Source organism: Streptopelia decaocto (genome assembly GCF_964273445.1).
Source record: "Streptopelia decaocto genome assembly, chromosome: 1".
NCBI classification, from domain to species: domain Eukaryota; kingdom Metazoa; phylum Chordata; class Aves; order Columbiformes; family Columbidae; genus Streptopelia; species Streptopelia decaocto.
The window spans coordinates 43,234,081-43,257,089 of NC_138663.1; the positions used below are offsets into that span (position 1 = coordinate 43,234,081).

The 23,009-nt window shown below is 38.0% G+C and overlaps 1 protein-coding gene across 7 annotated transcripts in view; it reads right to left on the minus strand.

Moving 5' to 3' along the window:
• CNOT4 (CCR4-NOT transcription complex subunit 4) overlaps nucleotides 1-23,009 on the minus strand; it is a 110,381-nt gene that overhangs the window by 83,405 nt on the left and 3,967 nt on the right. Inside the window, exon 1 of one of the 7 annotated variants that reach the window (XM_082059438.1) lies at nucleotides 22,699-22,815. The exons of 5 other annotated variants lie outside the window; for them this stretch is intronic. The gene's annotated coding sequence lies outside the window, so the exon portion shown is untranslated. Of the gene's footprint in view, nucleotides 1-2,680; nucleotides 2,755-22,698; nucleotides 22,816-23,009 lie in introns of those variants that run through there. One more of the 7 variants, XM_082059443.1, reaches the window with a different exon arrangement.

The following is a 23,009-nucleotide window of genomic DNA, read 5'->3' on the forward strand; positions in this document are numbered from 1 at the left end:
GATAATTTACCAGAAGGACTTATTTTTGACCTGCTGCTCCAGCTGCATTAGTTCACACACACTTAATATCACAACTGGTCGGATCTGAAAGGATTCCTGAAGAACAAGAGCCATACATACCATCACTGAGGTACAATCTAGCACAGAGCACCATCAACGCAGTATCCTCCGAAAGAAGCATATGCAATTTTTTTAATATACTTGCATTAAAGGGCAGTTCAGCTTTTGCATTGAAAAACCTCTCATTTGCATTTTCATGGTGCAGCACAAACAAGACTGCTGCAGCATCTTTAGAAGCCCTAGCCTGCGTGTCCAGCTGTACTCATTGATTACAACAGTTGTACTATCCAGTGCAAAAACCCTGTAACCAGTTTTCTTAAGAATTCCTGGATATTTATGTTATTCAAATGAAGGAAAAAGAATATTCAGTTAAACCTCCTGCAAACAGATTTCTAGAGGTTTTTTTATTACCTATTAGATAATTATCTTCCTCTACAGCAAAAAGATTTTTTGTGATCTGCCACTGAAGAAGCAGTTACAGAAACTTTATCTTCCACAGAAAGCATAACTAAGGAAAATGCCTTGGACCCAAGGCATACTACACATGAAATTTCTCTCTTTGGATTTCTTATAAAAAAAAAAATCAGTGATCTTCAATAATTAAAAACGCAACACTACCTTTTGCTCTTAGTGAAACAGTATCCAGTAGTTAACACATACACAAAATTCTGAAATTATTTAAGGAATAATACTAAAAGTTAGAGCTGCTGGGGGCAAGGAGGAAGCAGCACAGAAAAGGTGGATAAAAGCTGATCACACCAAAGAGAAACACATTCTAATTTGCATTATATGCATTATAAAGACACACACCTATTCCTGTGGCCCCTAAGAATTATCAAAATGACTTGCAGAAAACGAGGCGTAAAGTAAACCATGACCTGCAATCAGTCTTTTCTTGTTTCTGTCTGTTTAGTATCTCAGGAACCTTCCAAATTCCTTAACTCTCCCTTATGAGTTGTTGAGACCTCACAGCAATATTAAGTGATAACGAACTGGAAAAGTGTATCAGCCACATCTTAGTACTATTAAAAAACCCTCACACAACACACATGGCAAGCAGTAAATTTTCTGCTCATTTATAGGTGGGGAGGATTGAGTACCCCACCTGCCTTGCCTCTAGCTGAGAGCCCCCTTGAACATTGTTCTTAATTCTACAGACTGCTCAAGATGCATTTCTTGAACAGAAAGAGTAAAAGTGAATGTACTAGGTAACTCTCTGTTATCAAGACATAAATAAAACAATTATTCACTCTGAAGCTTAATAACACAGCTGAATACACTTCAGATTTAGCAAATGGGAAATCCAAGTCAGTATTCGCAACAACCCCTCAGTTCCCTTCAGTAACATCCTTGAAATTAGGAAAGCATAAACTAAGACACCAGGAAAATCTAAGAACACGTTTTAAATAATTCTTATCAAAGCTCTTTATGTAAGTGTTTAAAATTTGCTTAGAACAACCTTCAGAAAATGGATGACAAAATACTTAATGCTGATTTGTTTTCTCCACACCTTCTCAATTAAGGTGTATTTATTCTACGCTTCAACTCCTGCAGTTGTTCAACATTTTCAAAAGAGAACAAAAGGATAACTTGACCTTTAAGTATTACAGACCTATTATGCACTTTTCCAGTTATTTTAAACAGCAAACACGAAAGTATCAGCCTAATTATTGTTTTCTTAGCAACAACAGTATTAGGTCTCCCATGTTTTTCCATAATCCATGAAAGAATAAAGACTACTTAGCTGGGCTGGGGGGAAGAGAAGTACCAAAACAAGTCTAAGACTGAGAAATGTGCACAGAGAAAGCCTTATACAGCTCATCTATAAGTTCTGGATGAACAGTGATTCCAGCTTGAGTGCTTCTGCTAATCAAGTAATAATGCAAAGCATTGAGCTCAGAAGAATAAAAACTCTTTGTCAAAGTCCATGCACTCCTCAGTGCCCACAACTCTATCGTGAAACTCTGGCAGCTGATGCCGGAGATTAGAGGGCTGGCATGGAGTACACTGTGTGACACATTGATTAACAAATCAACAGCCACATACCGCACTGAACTGAACATGCCTGCTTATTCTTTTACAAGTAAAACACAAACTTCATCACTTCCTTGGTCAGAAACTGTGAAGCACCTATGTCAGTGCCACCCCTCGCTTGTACTTTAAGTGTAATCTTAATTTATAAAAAAAAATAAACCACAGCAATTCCTTATCTTCATTTCATGCTGGAATTATGCTTTACAGAGATCTCAAAATATCTTCTGATTCTCCAGGCTACAGCTTTAATCCTGACTACTCAAAGTGTCCTATTGGATGCCATGAAGCAACAAAGCCTTCACAGGATTTATTTAATAAGAATTTAATAAGAACTGTGATAACGAGAACAGTCTCCATGGTATAGCTTAAGTATCAACAGGATGCATGCCTCACTGCTGAAAGTTTCTATAGACCTCAAAAGGAAAAAAAAAAAAAAAAAAGCAAGCAAGGGAAAGCAGCACAATCTTACATAAGAAAACCTACATTCTTTCAAAAGAGTCACAAAACAATGGAGAGAACTCCAGAGATACCACTCCTCCAGAGCTGAAGCTGCTCCTCCAGAAAGCGAGCAGTAGCCAGGCATTACCTCTCTCTTCTCAAGGCAGAAACTTCCACACCGAGATTGGCCCTATAAGCAGGAACATCAGCACGTGGCCAACTAGACCTCGGCTTTAACTGGAGAAGACAGCAAGAGAGTAAGAAAGAAGCAATAGTAAGATGAAAAATCAACTGCTCATTGTCATACAAGCCATTCTTGAAAAGCTCAGGAACAGAACCAACAGTAAAAGTTAAATTTTAAAACAATTAAATCATATTTCTGGATCCAGAGGTATAGTGTAGAAGCTGTGATTCTGTGTGCTGCTATTCCACTGTATAGGAAAGAGTGCAAGGAAAACTGCTGGAGCAGTAACAGCTTCTGACAGGTTTACTCTATCAGATTTTTTGCACTACAACATTCAAAATATTTCCAAGTCTGAATCAAGTACTCTGCCTTTTAATGACTCTGGTTACACACAGTCAAACCAAGATGAATAGCGTGTTTTCCCCACCCTTTTCCTTTTTTTTTTTTTTTTTTGTTCCGAGTCAGGTAACTCAGCCATAACTTTTCTTCATGTACATCACATTTTTTGAATACACTGTGGTCTAGAGCTCACTTGTACAGAGCAGACATAACACACACAACTGCAATACATGACAATGTGAATTTCCAAACTCAGGTCTGATGGGAAAATAAGCCATTACATTTTGTACAGTCGTTTCTTGAAACGGGGCTTAGGAGGGGCAAGGGAGGGAAAAAAAAACCACAAACCCAAACAAAACACACAAAACCACACACAACAAACCACAATCAAACCGATCCCCTGGTTCAAAGTGTTCCTGACTCAGCACAGGAAGAACAAGCCAGAATTTTCTCTTTAGGAGCATCAAGCCAAAGTTAATGAAGTTGCATTTTGAATTTTCAAGGAAAACACGCATTTTGGGAAAGATCGTGACAATCAGCAACCAGTCACAGAATGCTGACACACAAATTGCCATTCCCAGTCATTAAACATCACAAAAATGTTAAATATATTAAGCATGAGTCTAGAATTGGGATTTCTTGCCTCCATTTACTAGAATATAATTGAAAAATGCCCAATGTCTTAATACACATAGCCTGTAAAATTGGCAAAAAATAGTTTTTCCCCTCAATCCTTGCACATTCATTCTTTAGCTGATAGCTCTTTTCAATATAGGCTCTAAGTGCTACAAATGAGGAGTGCAAATTTATAAAATCAAATGTAATTAATGCTTGATTAGACAATTTTGAATCAAACTTCAGTGGGGTAAAGGATAAATCTCTTCACAAACATTTTATGCAAGAGAGCTATAAACTCTAGTTCACATTTATTTTTAATGCCATTTTGCTTAAGAGTTTGGCACGCATTTAGTTTAGAAGTTAATGGCAGGTTTACTTTCACAGTCTGGTCAGTCACATATCTTGATCAGGCAGCCCAGTCCCTATCTACCGAGCCTGTAGTTCAAAACTTTTGCTATTGAGTTTACACAGATGCTTTTTAATGGGTAGCTGCAGTAGCATATTTTTAGGAACAGGAATTGATAGTAAAAACATCTTAGAGGAGAGTGTGCATACTCATCCTTTACCAAAAGGGAATGTTTTGCTTCAAAAAGTATTAAGATACTTCAGAGAAAATAAGTACATTGAATTTCTTTGCCTCTCCTCCTATTGGGTTTACAGAATCAGAGGTACACTGGTACTCTCAGTACTGCACGTTAGTTCAGCATCTAGCCAGGTATTAACCATCCAAATAAGTATCCATTCATAAACAGAAACACATCAGATTCTGCAGGTGTGAACAAATACCACAAAGCCTGTAGCTTTTAAGATTTAGTCTATAACCAAGTCCAATGACCATGCTAGTTAGAGCTCGAGTTAGCAGACAGTCAGAAGAAGAGGAAAAAATATCCAACTGTCCACAGAGAGACATGTCGGCCCCATAAATAATTTGAGTAAAGTCAGAATATGTGGACCAGAACAATTTTGTTTTCTCCTTAAATTTCAAAATGGCTTTCAATAGGGTTCTGCTGACCTCTCTAAAGAAACTACGCTGCCATAAGAAGTGTCTGTCCTCTCATGGATTAAGAACTGATTTTAAAAACTTGGGAAGAAAAAATAAAGAAACAACAAGGGAAGTCAACCATGGGATTCTCTGGTATCACAAACATAAATCATTCTGTTTATTAATGACTGGAGAAAGCAAGCAAGGAGGAAGTGGACAAAAGTTACTACACCACAGGACTTGCCATTTAAGACTAGTACAGAAATCTGAAGGATCTAATGAGATTGATGAGTGATAAAATAGTATGAAATATATTTTGCTAAATGCCAAATGATGCAACCAAGGAAAAACAACTTCTAAATGAGCACAGCGATGTGCCAATCTACTTAGTAGTTTTAAGTAACAAGCTCTCCGAGCTGTCATAAGTATCTCCTGTAACATCATCTCAGTAATCAGTCACAAACTAAATACAAGGAACTATGACGAAAAAACCACCAAAAAATATCACTGTAGAATTCTACAATGCACCTGCATCCTGTACTCCAAATAACTCCACTATCCTCTCTCGACATGCAGAAAGAACTAGCAAGTACAACAGAAATAACAGGAATTACCAAATGTATCATAAAGAACAAAACTGACTCACTGGAAAAAGGGTACTGTGGGTACACAAGTAAAATGGAAGAGGTAAACAGAGAATATGCATATATTCACATTTATATATGTTATATTATATATGTATATATAAATAAAAATAAATAAAACACTGTGCTTGGTTAAACTGCGAAACTCCCTGCTATCAAAGGTTGGGGATAACAGAATTTAAACTGTTTAAAAATAATCAGACAAGCTGAGCAGGGTGGAAGATACAGTATAAAGTGAGTAGTTCAAATACCATTAAGCAGAAAACACACTGCCAAGGAAGTGGCTGGGCTGGACACTCCTGGGCTGTAGAAGTCCATAGACCTAGGGACTGTTACCAGAAAGCATCCTAGAAAGTATCACTATGTTCACCTTGATCTTAGAGTCTTTTCTAGAGCATCTGCTGCTGGCCACTAATCACAGCAAGATAGTGGGATAGACAATTTTATTCTGATCCAGTACAACAGTTCTTGCACATGGTATTGATCTAAGTTCTTACAAAGTTCCACACTTTTTAGAAAACTAAAAGGGGAAAAGAACCATTAACATATACCACTGAGTTTGAGTGGTTTTGGACACTGGTATCCTTCCACATATTTTTAATTTTATTTCCAATCCCCAGAGCTGACTTGAGCATTTTGATAAGCATGCTTTTACAGCAACTAGAACCTGACAGAGCACAAGCAGTTATTCACCTGGCATCTGCTAAGCAGAAGGAAGTAAAAGAAATGCACCATACAGAAAAGACAGGGTGAGTACAGAGATTTCCATGTTTAATTTAAATCAAGAAACGTCCTCCCCCCAGTAACTTCGTCAGAAGTCCTGAAGCTGGTTACCAGCAGCTAGCCAGGCAACAGATACACACAGCAGAGTTTTATCCTAAAGAGTGACTGAAGTGTCTCTGAAGGGAAAAACAAGAGCAGCTACATAAGCCCAGTTTGAGCAGCCTCCAGGAAGGTTCCTGCTTATCACCTGCTGGCAAACCTTATCACATCAACATTCCCACTAGGTGGAGAAAGATCATCCTCAAACACTTTCTGCTTGTATCCTTTCTGCTAGTCAACATAACCAGGAGTTTGAGTATGTGCATTTTCACTTTGCCGTGGATACGGTTTCTGGGAAGAAAATTAGTTAATCATGTATTTGTTCAGATTAAGAGTTCAAGCCCACTTCTACCAATAATTTAGGGCTGGACTGTACAGTAATGCTATACTTACAATAAAGTAAATCACAGCCAAGTTACAAGAGCCTGTATCCCAGTGCTTTCTCTGGTTTAACTACCAGAATAAGCTTGTTCTCATTAGATTCTGCCCTCATAGGTATAAGACAGAGGAAGGAGGCTGCCATGAATTAAAATAGACTACTCGAATCTTTAGGATCCAAAACATGTGGAATACTCCACAATGGACCAAATAGCCATGGGAAAGACTTTATAGGAGTTCTGCTGTAATGGGAAGCATAGCAGACGTATAGAGTGCATCCTCCAACCAGAATCAGGAAACACAGACAATCATCATGTGCGGCCTGAGCAGGTGAAGAGAAAGCCCGTATCTCCTCAGCAAGGGCAAGCATCCCAGGGAGCTCAGTATCACAGGGAAGAAGTGTGAAGAAATTCTTCACTTCTTCTGGTGAAGATCCAACATATAACAATAACAACCAGGAATCAGAGATAAGTCGCTAGAACGACATTCACACAGCCAGCACACAAGCATCTGATCATCTTTATAAAACTAGTTATATCACGGGAATCTGAGAAAAGACTAAGTCAGTTCCTTGGGAAGAAAAACCGTAATCACAACCCAGAGCCACAACTCAAAGAACTAATTCAATGTGTTCCAAAACCTTTCATTTACAAGAAAACCCTGCAGAGAAATATCACAAAAATTTCTCCAACAAGGGAAGGTAGTACACAATCATTTTGTTTTAACATTTAAAAGGCTGCAGTTAGCCTCACCAGCTAAGTGGCACCTTGGATCAAGGTGAGGTCTTTTCCTTGCCTTTCCACAATACACCTATCCTGGGAAATGGCAACATTAAACCTTGCAAGTCAGACATATTACTCTGAGTTGTAGGCTGTTTACACAATTTGTTTCACAGAAGAATCAGTCACTTCTAAACAAGGTCCATTGTGCTCAACCATTGCATTAGACATAAAGGAGACATCATTCATCCATGTCTAGAGACCATGTCTTGCAGAAGGGAAATTCAGAGGGCTGGTGCTAACACCAAAGCTGAGATGACTGTAGTAACACTCCACCTCACAAGAAAACCTCACAGGTTTTCCCCACGATAGGGCTACATAAGATTTCAAGAACAAAGGAGGAAAAAACATTTGCTTGTAAGGAAAACATTCTCTATGGTCATTGAATGACTAGACTGTTATTGAAGCAATTAATGTTCAAAACTACAACGGAAATCTCACACCCATGTCAGGTACCACAAACCTAACATTCAGAGTCAACTTTCAGAATATATTAGCAAGTATGTTAGAGACTGATGCAAATAGACTTAGGAGGCCAAAAGTTTAGATCGCTAAAGCCTGAATGCACTTGTAAAATATTTATCTTTCTACAAATTAGGCTGAAAGAGTTTGCCTCATACACTTCCCCAGAAGTTGAGATCCTTGCCTTCGCAAAAGGTAGTTTACTGCATTAAGGTTTCACACTATTCAAGCTACTATGAATAAAGACTGTGGAAGCATTAAAAAAAAAAAAAAAAAGCAAGGTGGGACGACTGAATAAACCCACAAACCGAAACTCTAGTATGCTATCATGACTTCTCTGAAGCTCCCTTTGAAAATCCTTAGCTTGATTATCACTGCCCTTTTTCACCCTATGGGAAGAAGCACAAGAAGAAACACAGCTGTCTTCCACTACTAATGGTGCAAGGGTTTTTTTTTTGTTTTGGGCCAGAGATATGTCTCAATTTAGGAAATAAATTTTTTTGGCCTATACCCTTATATACCCACTCTCAGAGACCACTAAAAAGCAAAAAGCTTTGTTTATGGTGATCTGTTCCAGCACCACACCCTACACAGCCAGCAAAGTGATAATCAAAGTCCTCAGTGCAAAACAGTGTCAGAAGCATCATGGTCCTGTCTAGATAATAAGTAAGGAACAGAGATTCAAGAGAAGTCTCAAAGTAGTTGGCCTAGAAGATTAAATGCAGCAAGAATACCTTTGTTTCTTGATCAGTATAGCAATCCATCATAAGCCTTTGAGCAGAACACTCTCTTTCAAGACACTGGTCAAAGAAGAGAGGCCTCTATAAGCTCAGGGAGGCTCTCCTGGCATTCCTTCCAGAGAAGCTGAACCCAGGCAAACATGTATCAAAGCAGCCTATCAAGAAAGAGTCACAAGCTTCAGGAATTTCTTCATTAAAAATAAAATTTTAAAAGATGCAGGTGATTTATTATGAAAGTCATTAGCAGCAAACAGCAATCTGAATGAGCAATATATACCAAACAAGCCTCACACTAAAAGCAGCTGTATAATCCATCACACACATCTGAATGTTAATTCCTGAATTCAAGCAATCCAGAACCAAGAAGCGGCTGCACCCTGACTTCTTATTCTTTTAGCAGCCCAGGCCAAGTACAGCAGGTCCTCAGGACAGAGCTGTTCAGCACGTCCAGACTCAGATACAAGACCCCTGAGAACAGAATCCACCAGGCATCAGAACATCATCCTTTTCCCTTGCTATGATCAGGCATTTGAGATGTGCTGTTATTGACTCTCAGCCTTCAGTTTTCAGAGCTCAATCATTTACGACTACTCTTCCGACAACATCATTCTCTTTTCATTAGGACATTCCACTTAGTAAGTTTTATGATATTTGAGTCTTGGACTTAACTACAGCATTACCCTGCACATATCCTAAAATTGATTCTCAAAACAACTCCAACTGATGCTTCTGGTTTAGAGAATAATTTCAAATCCAATTTTAAAAGGGAAAATGGCTAGCATACACAGCTATTCTAAATAGCCACACACACCCCCACTAATCGAGGTATTTGAAATATTAATATGCAAATAAACCTAAATCAGCTCAGCAGTCGCATTGAACAAGAAAAATAATCCACCCAGTCTACTGGTTTAATGTTTAGAATTTCAAGATGCCAAGTAATAATGAACCAGAACGAAAGACAAATGTGTGTTTTTTACATTTATGCTTATTTTGTGTATTAACTACGGGACAGACAGCACTAGATGGTATTTGACATGCTATATTCGCTTTAGGAGAACAGTTAAGCATGAAGCTTAATTTGATGAGAAAAAGTCTTCCAAAATTAGTCTTAAAACCACAGAAGCTCCATTTGAAATGTGTGTGCAGAAATAAGAAAATAAAACAATGGGTCACACTGAACTACCACTTTTGTGTGGGCTAGTATGTGATTACAAACCCATAGTAAAAACTTTATAGTGTGGTTTAGTTTTTATTTGCAAGGTGCTGAGTAGTAATTAAGTGTTTTAAAGAGCAACCAGAAAACCCCTAATAGTGTTCCTACATCAGAGTGGAGTCATTTCACTGTCTCTAATAGAAACGTTCACTTTCAAAATAATGCTAAGTCACCACACCAAAGACTTACTCCCTGGGTTTTAAAAATATATTTATCAACATTTATCCAGTAAACAGCATAATTATAGAAGCATCTTTCCTGGAGACTTGGAGAGGGAAGCGGGGTATCATATTATTCAGGCACATGGCACACAGGTTATCTGCTTCCTGACATATGCTATAGCCATCTCAGACAGAACAGACTACACATTCCAAATTCTTTCAATTCCCATCTTCATAAGGGCCAGATCCACACAATAATGAAGACTGTAAAATAATCTGTACAGACCACAACACCACAAAGTATCTTTGCTCCTCTGACTCAATAAAATAAGACAGATTTTACCTACTTTTTAAGAAGGGACATCTGTCTTTGAAAATCAGGTTAGTGCTTTCTCCTTAGCTACTGTAACAGAAAAGGCTTTTGATCAGTATTATGCCTACAGATAGCTAAATCAGATGTTATCAAGAGTTTTAGTTGATAACATAAAGCATACAAAAAGATGCAGGTAGTTAAGACTGCCCATAAAGTATTAGCATGGCAACAGTTAGCTAACAATGAACAGACAGGGTGAATAAATGGCACCTTTGGTTTTCTGTTTTTTGGTTTGGTTTTGTTGGTTTGTTGTTTTTTTTTTTCCCCTCCCTGTTTTTCATCCATTCTGTTTATTAAAACTTGGCTATTTATGCATGTCTCAACTACGTCATTGTTCCCAGTTCTACACTAGAACATCAGACAGGTAAACTCCCAGCTCTCATACAAATAGCAAACCTTTGGAGAGGGATGAAGTACTCCTGCTGCTGCTAGAACATCAGCAACTCAATTCCCAGACCCTCTGGAAGGAAATGCTCATTGGGTGGAGTAGGAGAAATCCAAAGTCAGAGAATAACAGAGAAGTAACCTCCTCTCCCAGGAGGAAGAAATGGCAAGGTCAGCGGCAGGGACATGCTTCCCACTGCCCCATTCCTTAGGGTTACAGATTACAGCAGCTGCCAGGTTTGCTGCCTTCTCTGCAAGGCAAGAGCTCCAAACTCACCACATGCAGAATTCACGTTATTTCTCCACTGCAACGAGCCCCAAGGTAAAGTGCTACTTACAAGAAATCATCTTTCAATGAAAATTCCTGTTTAGTTTTTCCACTTTCATACAAAATAGTTTCACTGAAAGCCTGAAAACTGCTCTAAACACTTTTAAAGTGACATTTGTAGCCACAGGGTTTTTTATTTTGACATGTATTGCCACACGTAAGACTAAGAATGCTGGAATACACAGAATATTCTATCTAGATTAAGATCATAGTGTATAAAATAGCATAAGATATCACTACACAGAAGGAAGGTTTTTGACATGAAATCACAAGTCACTTAGTTACACCTGAACATAGAGGTATCGATACCAAAGACAAAGCATGTGCCCATAGCAGCCTTTACTTAACTGCAGCACACAGATCAAGGACAGACACAAAACAAGAAAGATGGAGAGAAAGAAAACATGTCTTCCTTCTCACACTGCACACCTCCGCAGAGTCCGGAGGTTGCCAAGGACGGAGAAGCCACAACTCCTGCATGCACTCTCCTCCAAAGCAGCCACAAATTTTGTAGGCTGAGATTATATCTTTTATTAGACCAACAAGTATAATGAGCTGGTATACTGGTCTAACATAAGATACTACCTCTGCATCCCCCACTTTGCAAAGGGGGACAGGATGACAAAATCTGACACTTCCAAAATTCAGTAATTATTGACTGACACAAGTTATAAATAGGCTCTTTAACATATTCAGCACTCAATCCCAAGTTCTGATGTCCCAAATTTTCATCAGAATTAAAGATAAGTTTGTTAAATTAAATATTTTTTCTTAGCGTGTGCATAAGAAATAATAGTAATTTACCTTGCTACTCTAAGCGAACAGCAAGAGAAGAAGTGTGGTCATTTTGACACTAAATTAAGATGAAGAATGGCACAGCAGAGAAAGCCAACAGCTACACTTTGGGGGTGGGAGGAGTAAAGAGGTCTTTAAGATACTCTTGGAACAAAACTCATCATACATTATCCACTATACAAAAGTATTTTCAGACAAGGCAGAAGGAGAAAATAAAGCCTTACACGTACCATATCTGAGCAGTACAATAATCATCTTTCATCAGTTTAAAAGGGATAAAAAAACATCATCTCTGAACTACCTACTATACAGTCATCACACAGTGTCTGTAACAGGAAGCATTATGGGCACTGAACATCACAACTACATTTGCTTCCCATTTAAGTACATTTAAAAAACTTGCGTTTAGTCTTTTCTAACAGTTCAACACAAATTTGGGGTATAGATGGCAAAATCCATTACATATGGCTACGTAAATCATGCCAAGTATTTTAGGTGAAATTGCAGTCATGTACTGCTAGAATCTGTCATCAGAACACACTTTGTGCAAGAAAAAATATTAACTGACACAAGCTTAAACTGAAAAAAGCTTAGGAGTTTACTGCTTTCCACACAACATACAAGGTCTGCTTCTCAACTTTTTCAACCTTTAAAAGGCATTTTGTCTTTCAGAATGGTTCTTACACAGATCTATAAAATTACTATGATGCAGAATTGTTTATATGGTATAAGTAGCTTCCCCCCCTCTACCCTTCAAAAATCTTACTCAAGATAAAGGTTACACTTGCATTTTTAGATGGCAAAAGGCAATATTATTTAGATTTTATTTTCAATATATCTAGCAACAGTCAAAGTACCTAATGGAATTCACTGATAAATTATATGAGAAAAACTAAAACAACTTACAACAACAGAAAAGCTACTGTTACATTCAACATTTCCAAGAAGAAAAAAAAAAGGGGGGGGAAAAAATTATACATTTAGGTGAAGAGCCTGTCTGTCATCTCTGCTCTTCTTAAAACAGAACGCCAAATCCTGTTGTTTGCAGAGCACTGCTTCTGTAGTCATTGAATATTTTGGAACTCTGACCTTCTAGCTGGCACCTAGTTCAGGGTTAGCAGTCAACACAACATATAAACTACTCACTGTACCTGTCAGAGTCCAGGTCTCTGGCACCATGAGTATCCCAGTTTGCTCATACCCCCCACTACACTACAGTTGAGGGGAAAAATGAAAAAAAGTCAACCTGAAGAATGTACTACCTTCACATTCCTCCAAGACAGAATTAAGGTACACTTTCAGGATTATTTATATTACCCCTGCTAAAATTGTTTGACTGACAAAAAGCTGAAAAACATTACTGGACACAGAAAAAGCTCTCACAAACACACTCAAAGCATTCTACAAAGGTATTGAATAGTTTACAAGAACATACATTAGTTTATCAATCCCTAATTAGCTTTAGTTTGCGAATGTCATTAAACCATCAGAAATCTTAGTACATAAAAGTGAAAATGACTGTCTAGTGTTTTGTTTTTGAAAGAAACGCAAGTACTAAGGTACTGAAAAATGATGTGTCCTTCACCTTTAATCTAACAGCAATATCAACATAACAAAGGGTTAGTTTAAAAACATTTTTTAATTACTCACACAGAATTCCCATGCTTGAGAAAGAATACCTACAAAATCTAGAATAATTAGTGTAAATGACACTATCTGTAGGTACAGTGCAAAGATGAAGAAAATAAGTTTGGGGTGCTAGGCTCAGATTACTTTCTTTGCCTGCATTTTCCAAGGGGACACTGCACAAGCTATGAATCATCATAACGATGTTCAACACCTAATTTTATCTTTCATGTGGGACTCCGTTCATAATCCTGCTGATCACCAGGAAGCTACCTAAAGGTCTTTGCTTAAGCATAAAACTAAGACTTCTAAGTTCTGCCAGAAGACAAATTATAGTATATTTGCAGATACAAACTGCAGAAGAAATTTGGGAATATCTACTATAAAAATGTCATTTTTAGCCAAGAGAAGCAAAGTCTGTTTTTCTCCTGCTTTTCGCAAAGACACAAACAACTACAGGAATGAGCATTTAGCCACATCCAGCACTGTTACTATTCCTGAGGCTTTGAACAGAAGTATCTAGCCTGAAGAACAAAGGAAAAGAAAAACCTTACAGGAGAGAGATGAAGAAAAATACCCACAAAAAAACAACCGTATGCACAACCTGCCCCAACTTCAATCCTAAACCACTTATTCCAACCCATTCTCAGCCTGCCTGCTGCTGTGAAAAGGCAATGGAGGGACCTGCAGTACCATGGACAGGGTACAGAAAAGTTGTTGCTTCTGGGAATTTCATCCCTGAATTTTAAAGTGACCAGCTCAAATTTTAGGAAGACAAACAAGCAACCTTTGACAGTGCAAGGGATGCAGCTGTCTTCTCTATTCTATCCATAAGCTTCGGTGTTTACATCATGGAGTACCTTTAAGTTTAAAAACCTTCTTGCATGTCCACTGAAGCCACACTTCACATATTTTAAGGCATTTAATATAGGCCCATTACTAATACATGGCTTCAAGCTCCAATATAGACAACTTCATATCCATCAAGCTGATGATTTTTACATTTTTTGCTACAGAATCATAGAATAATTCTAGAGTTCTCTAGTCAACCTCCTGCTCGAAGGAAGGTCAGCAAGATCAGTCTAGATTACTCAGGGCTTTATCCAGTTGGGCATCAAAACATTCAAGGATGGACACTGCAGAACTTCTTTCCCCTGCCCCAATGACTGTTCCACACCATGGTGAAACATGTTACTCTTCAATGCAGTAATTTTAACACACCTGCTGTAGCTTGCCTGTCTTCCACACACTGCCACAAAGAACCTGGCTTGCTACTCTCACTAGCCTGCCCATGGACACCAGAAGGTTACTATTAGTTCCTCCTGCTTCCCAAAGCCTTCTCTTCTGCAGGTTGAAGACCCATTTCCCTAAGAACTGATAGAATTTTAGCAAACTGTTACTCCTCATATGCATCTGGATCTGCTAGACTTAAAGTCTTCTATTACAATATAAAGTTTTAATTCAGAGTGACTTTTGATCTACATCCCTGTACTGCAGATTAGACTGCAGGAGCACAGACCTCATACTAAAACCTGTTCTAGTACAAGCTGAAATGAGTTGCACACTGCCTGCCTAGGCTCACTGTAATCCCTCTCTGGGACATACTTCAGCCCTAAAGAGAGAGCATCTCCTGTTCAGCCTGTAGCTGTTTCTGAACTAGAATCAGAACTCTGGAAAAACTCCTAAAAAAACCACACAAATTACAGTTCTGCCAAGCAGAACAAAAGTTCTACAGGATTTTATATACATATATATTTATATATACACACCCCCCACTTGGATATATAGGAAGAAGTAAAGTTGCCCAGAACCAAAGGCAGGGGGAAACCAAGAACCCACCACTCAAAGTATGCAGATCAGAAATGTATCAGAAAGGAGAATAAGAGTACATTACTAGGGCTGCTGTTTAAACCATTAAGTTGTTATTCAAAAAGTGAAATACATTAACAAATAAGCCACATGCATTCGATTGACTGAAGTAAATTTCTAGTAAGGTACAGTGCCCTACTGACAGTTACAAAGTTCTTATATCAGTTTTCCCAATCCTCCATCCAGCTGTACAAAGTTACTTGTCAGGATAACAGCATGATATTTCAGGACAGTATCAGCTCTTCAGACATAGAAGCTCACTCTTTGGTGAAGCAAGTAACATCAGAAATTGTTAACTACTGGAAAAATCTATGTCATAACTAGTCAATGAATCCCAGAGATAGGAGAAAAAGTAATGAAGAGAGATGTATCCAGAGATTAACTTCAGCAGTAACTGACATGTGTACCAGCCTTTTTCTTTTTTTTTTTTTTTTTCCTTAAGGAAAAAAAAAAAAAAAGGCTGGTGGGCAAGGTGGTAGGAGCTAAAGATACTGGAAGAAGCAGCAATGCTTCCTTAACAGATTAAAAAAAAACCCCAAAAAAACACAGTCTTCTCTACAGCCCTTCATATCGCTCTGGAAAATCCATATTCTTTCTTTCATTCACAGATGTAGTAGAGCAAATATATTAGAGAAAGGTCTGTACTCCTCATCCAGCCTCTGTAAAAAAAAAAAAAAAATCCCTACAAATAAATTAAATCTTTGTGCCTACTTTAAAAAAAATGTTCAGAATCCTTGAGAAGCTACCAAGAATCACACAGGAGGAAGATCTGGGCAGTCTCTTCAGCCTCATCCTAAAACTTGGGAAAAAGCACAGTCACTGCCCCCAGATTCACTCTCATCCATTCACACTTAATACCTCTTCACCTACGTGAGAGAAAAAAAAAAAAGGCCAACTTGACTTTTGCGAAAAGTGACAATGCTTGCCTCTCATCACAGTGGAGTAGCCAAGTCTATTTAAGCCACCAGCAAATGAACACTTAACAACTTGGAGACAGAATGTTAAGTTTAATAACTAACTGGGGCCTAACTAACAGCATAAGAAAGACATGGAACTGCTTGAGCAAGTCCAGAGGAGGCCACAAAGCTGATCAGTGGGCTGGAACACCTTCCATATGAGGACAGGCTGAGAGACTTGGGGTTGTCTGCCCTAGAGAAGGCTCTGGGGAGACCTTATAGCATCTTTCCAGTACTTAAAGGGGGCCTAAAAGAAATATGGAGAGGGCCTCTTTATGAGGGAGTGTAGTGATAGGATGAGATAATGGCTTTAAACTGAAAGAGGGCAGATTAGATATAATGAATAAATTCTCCACCATGAGGGTGGTGAGACACTGCAACAGGTTGCCCAGAGAAGTTGTGGATGTCCCATCCCTGGAAGTGCTGCAGGCCAGGTTGGATGGGGCTTTGAGACACCTGGTCTAGTGGAAGGTGTCTCTCTGTCCATGTCAGGGGGGTTGCACTAGACTATCTTTGAGGTTCCTTCCAACCCAAACCATTCTATGAACTTGCCTATACTTCGCACTTTAAACCTAAGGCAACATAGCAATGCATTAGAACTTGACTGCATTTAGGCAATGCTCAAGGCAGAAAACCAAAATATTAGAAATTAAGGCCTTGATCCTACCAACATTTAAGCAGTAAACATTATCCAATGGAATAGATCTATTGACTATAATGAAACTACAGGATGTGCTTGAACCACAGAACCAAACCCACATTTGCAATATTAGATGCAAAAATTTAAGTTTTCTTAAAACAATTCCCTAGCATAAAGACAGCCATTGCACAATATAACAGTCTTAGCATGTAAATCCATGTAGTACAGTGGAACTGTAAAGTTACAATAGAAGTTTAATGTATACAAGCCCATTTCCACTTTAAAGTAATATAACATCTACACTGAGGTACTTACTCTTAGAAGTTTTCAAGTGTGCACAAGTAACTAAGGCATTAGCCCCTATGGCCAGTAACTGCAAAGCCTGATGGGGAAAAATAAGAGTGAAGCGTTTCAGCCTTCTTGATGGATACCTGGAATGTAAAGTTGATGGTAAATACAGCACATATCTCATTTCCAAATTTGTGGCACTATCAGGAAGTAGGTAGAAATTAGGCCTCTGGTTTATTTCTTGTTTTATGCTGAAAATGGCAGAGGGTGAAGCTCCTCTAAAATCTGAAATTCTGTAACACACATAATTTAAGACAAAATATCTCTTCCAGCAATTTAGAAAACAGTTGAATAAAACACAAAGTACATCTAATTAAAATGTAGCATCAAATAAAGCAAATGATCTATTTGTTCTCTTGGCCGAATAAAAACTTGACTCAGAGTTCACTTTAAGTACAGAAAACAAGAATATTGTGCTTAGGACATAATCTGCTTGGGGCAGACAAGAGCAGGATGCTGCTTCAAAAAGATTCACCACCAAAAAAAGCCACCACCCGACAAATGTAGAACTGGAAAACAGAACAACAAAAAGAACCCTAGATCTCTTCCCCACACTCATTTTTTTCTGGGTTGTACTTCAGAAGCTTACACACCCCAAAGACACCGGGGGGACAAAAACATGAATTTTAGTGTGAAATTCACTTCAGAAGTAGTCACTCCATTTCCAGCTTTCTACTGCTTCAGCATACATTGTAGTTTTCTATAAAATACACCTTTTGCAAGCTAGAAGACTACAGTTAATTCAGCACTCTTTAGCCAATAAGATTGCCATCATAACAAAAATCAGTATAAAGCAGATCTTACACCTACAAGCCTGAGTATTTTAGGCAACAACTCCTGGAAATTATTGATTTTGGCTTACTTCGATCAGACAGAAATAAGGATAAGAAATTCTAAAATCTATGCAAATTAAGCTAGAGGTGAAAACTACATTCACAAGACTGTCCCAAGGGTCAGAGTTACATTACATGGAACTAAACTCCATTCTTTTGGGGTAGGAATTAGGAATGACCTTAAAATATTTAAAAGTTGATATTTATTATACCCAAATACAGGCATTTAAAGACTACAGCTAAGAACCTTGCATCGCTGCCTCCGAGTGAAGGCTGCATCCCCCAATGGGATAAAACCTATGAAGTTTTAAGGATTCACAAGTTAATAACAAGATATAACTTGCACATACTCGAGTCTAAAACTGGTCAAAATAAGTCACAGCATTACTGTAGACAAACATTTTGTATTTGCAAAAAATTGAAGTTAAGTTCAAAAAGCAAACCAGAGTTCAAATGTTTAGCCTAGAAGCACAGGAAAACTGCAGAGGATGGAAGAATCTTGATATCATTCACTCCACAAACATGCTAGAAGTCCAGAAAGGCAGCTGTTTCATGCAGTATTCACTCACATCATAAATCCCAATTCCCACATATCTGGTACACAAGCCACAATCTTCTGCTTCTACTTTTCAGGGAAATAAATACTTATTACTGAACAACGGCAGTTGAGAAAGATCAGGACCTGCATTTAGGGAAGTACCTTTATCTCCATGGGGAACAGAACATGTAACTGCTCAAGGATAACCTATGTGCTGTAGTAAACAAATTCTAGAGACAGGCACATGCAAAGCAACTTTCATAAAAGAAAAAGGAGAGCATTAAGAACTACCCCAGTGAAAGAGTCTGCCCAGCCTTTCTAAAAAATTACCTGGAAAAAAGAGAAGACTAATTTAGTATTCTAAAAAGAAACAATCTAGTAAAAATACTCAAAAGCAGAGCATTGGCTTCTACAAACTTAAGTAGGATGTGCAGTACTGGTTTCAGATAAATCCCTTCTACTGCTACCTCAGTTATACAGAGGTGCATTAAGTCAGGCAGGTGAAGGTAAGGAGTCATTTGATTTGTACAAAGCACTGAATTAAATCCCAAACAAATAATCTGTCAGGCTATGACAAATATATGTTGTAAAAAAAAAAAAAAAAAAACACAACAAAAAACCAACAACAAAAACAACAACAACAAAAAACACAAACCACAAAAAAACCCACAAAAAAACCAAACAAACAAAAACAAAACACAACACAAAAAAACACCCCAGTTCAAGTTGACTGCAAATGCACCTGCCCAGCATATCCTTTAAATGCTATGACTTTTTAATACTAACAGAGACAGTTTTGAGTTGTTGCTGATCAAGAGCAGCTGAATGCAGTTCCTTTGGAGAAGCCTAAACCCACATGAGATGCAAATTAACCAGAACCCATAGGAAATTCAAATAACTGCCTTAAGAGAATGAAGAACTGGCTAGTAGATTTAAGTGTCTTTAAGAAAAAAAAAAAATGAAGACAATACTAAGGAGGCCTCAGAAACATTAACACTGATGTCTGCTCTGTTTGAGGAGTTGCTCATATTTAGGAAGAAGAAACAAACAAATAAAAACAAAAAGCATTAATAAAAAAACACAACACCAGAGAGTGACATCAAGTCCATCTCCTTTCTTCTAGTTCCATATACTAGGGTCTTTCCCGTGTCCATTGTGAGACTCAGGAAACAGTCAAAAAGACTGTTGACTGTACAGTCGAAAGACACTACACTTCATGGAAGCTACCTTCACCATGCTTTCAGAGGAGTAACACACCAAACACAGCAGAAACAGCAGCTGGCTGCTCCTCTCAGCCACTAAGTGGCTCATTTATTAAGCATGGATGACTACAGCACTGCAAGTGCCAAAAGGAACCTGTCTCTCTCACCTCATCCTACCAAATTACATTTGTTTGAAAAGAAATTCTGCTTCACATCTACTCGATAGTTTCATACATATATATATATATATATACACACACACACATACACACAGGGTGTTTCAAAAAGATAGACCCAATTTGAAATCACTATACTGCTGAAACTGGGTCCATCTTTTTGAAGTACCCTATATATATATATATATATATATGTATATATGTATGTATGTCTGCAAAGAACTTAAAAAAAGACCCAAAGTAACTTGCACTAATTATCAGTAAAGAGAGAATAAACATTTAACTTTTAAGTGACTGTTTTCTCATTCTTCACTCTAATTATATCTATAACTAAGCTTAAAAATTAAAAGCCATGCCACTGCAAGGTCCCTTATAAAGACAGCTGCATGAGTTCTCTTTTTGGTCACCAAACTTGAAAGCAGTTAGCTGGTTTCCCAGAAAAAGACACTGTTGTCTCCAGAACCAATTCTAAGTAGTTTCTGCCTGAGGTATGTTTTCTTGACACTGTCAGAGAGTCATATGGCCACACAACACAGCTGGTTCTTACCAAGTTTCACTGTGCTATGTATTTATATAGTAGTAACCAGAGCAATACTTCTCATACAAGGTATGACGCTGCCCCACCCCCAGGGAATCACAAGCATCAAGGTTAAATTGGAATGAGCAAAAGAATTAAGAAATTAATAGCTCTAAAAGGGCTCAATTAGAGCAGGAAGCCACTACACTAGTGAAGACATGAAAATGGACCTACCTTGAATCATGCTTACAATTTTAACTGTTATTGAAGACAAAAATGAAACTGTAATCCAGAGTGAAGACGACACTATCCGTGTGCAGAAGACAGTTTGATGACTAGACTATAAGAGCTGATATTTCCTTAACCTTCCCAGATGTTCTTCCATACTTTCAACATACACTAAAAGTTATGTAAAAGAAAATCAGTGATCATCCTATAGTTTCAGACTTACCACCTGATGTTCGAGAACCAGTTTGCCACTAACTGAAACCACAATATGTTAAATATATGCTTTACTAAACAAAAGCATTAGCAAAGAAGCTTCTAAAGACAGGAAGAAGCTATAATTTCTCAAATGTGGCTCCTCGGTAACTTCCTTGACCCTCAGTCTAGGATTAAGTTTTGTAAAAGGAAAGCTTGCCTTCTCAGGAAAAGGGATACAACTTGCTAAACAACCAACAGAAGCACATGCAAACAAGCTCCTTCAGAAGAGCAGCAGTTATATGATAAACAGCAGTAAGATTAAGTCACTAGACAAATTGGATTAATACTACTGGGCCTCTCTCTTTCGGCCCAGTGCTTTTAACATAACTCCAGCCCCTGCAGTTCACACTGATTAGGGGAAATGCATTCAAATTAACTATCAGGCAAGTCAACCCATAAACACTAATTTTGACCTAGCAAGTTCTGACCTTTCATTTTCTGCTAGTTTAGGAGCTCTCAGTGGACACTTCTTATGAATGAGATAGTGAAGACTAATTCTAAATTTCATTCAATAAAAAAAAAAGGAAGCTGTCACATGAAATGAAGCAGTAGCTATTCAAAGAGAGGGAATAGTTTCTATTTTTGCAATGTCCAATAGCCCAAAGTAACTACTGCAGATCATACAGATCTTTAACTGACAGGCACAGCTATAGTGACATATATCTATCTTCATTCATTGTATTTGGAGAGAAGGCAAAGAAAGAACACAACAGTAGCTGAACACTTTCTCCACACATCTAGTGATTACTGCTACATACTTCTTTCCACAATCCATTTTTCTAAATTTCTAGGCTATACTGCAAAAGAGAAATTCCGAACAACAGCCACCACATGCTTACCCAGCTGAGATGCCACCTTCATCGAAAAGTATATCACTTAAACTCCCCCAGGAAGGCAGTTCCAAAGCACACATCAATATAATTTAATTACTTCCTCCCATTTGTGCACTCAAATTCCATTATTTTTTGTTAAGATATTAAGTTATTGTAACATGTAATAAGAGATAGGTTTAGAAGTAATAAAATTACTAAACCTGCAAGTAGAGTATTTCACACTCTAGGTGTCTTAACCCATGGATCTTGCAATTTAAAATTAATATACACCATTCAAAAAGGATTCCCATTAAATCTCCACTGGTGATAGAAACTTTAAACCAAAACACAACATGTAGCCTGCTTTCAAATAAATCTCATCTGTTGAATTAAACAAATTGACCAGCTTCTCACTTTTCCACTGCATTAAGCTGGGAAACTGGTAGCAAGTGCTCCTATGCAGTTTATTTTGTTCTAAAATGAGCAAGACTGCTACCCTTTTACTTACTACTTTTCTGTATCAAATCTCACGTTGAAGAAACCATTTAAGAACACCCACAGTGAGAAAAGTAAATGCCTCTTCTGTTAAGTGAAGAAGAGATTAGAGCTCAGTAGCCCAAAATGTAAGATTAGGTTGCAATCCACTACAAACAAGGCCTAAACATGTGCCAAATAAAACCAAGGATGAAGCATTACTTGAAAACCATAGTACACTCTCACTCCCATCACATTTTTTGGTCATTCCTACAAAGGTCCTGTGATTCTGTTCAGAATTCGAAGAATGAATTAGAAGAAGTTCAAAGCCAAAAAAGGGAAGTGCGCTGTCATTCTTACAGTTTCTTTCTCTATCCACTTCATCTCTTCTAAAAACAACAACAAAAGAAACCCACCACCACGCCAACTTCCTAGTGCTAATAATTAATTAATACCTGCAATCAAATAGAAGATATTGCAATGTTACCTTCCAGCAATCAAGGACTGCTAAGCTGTGATGAGTAAAACAGCCAATGCCCAGAAGGGGACAAGTCCAAGGATATATAATACGACAGGGGACCCTCCATCTCACAACCAAGACATGCAGAAGTACAGTTACTTTATAACAGATATTGTAGTCAACTGGAAGCCAGTTCATATCAGGCATTTATTCTTCTTGAGATATCAGCAAGACAGAAGAAACCGATGCTGGGAGCACAGTATGTTAGAAAGCCATCCACAGACAGCTGAAGTTTTCCCTTCTTCCCCTGCAAGAAAACAGAACCTGATCAAAAGCAG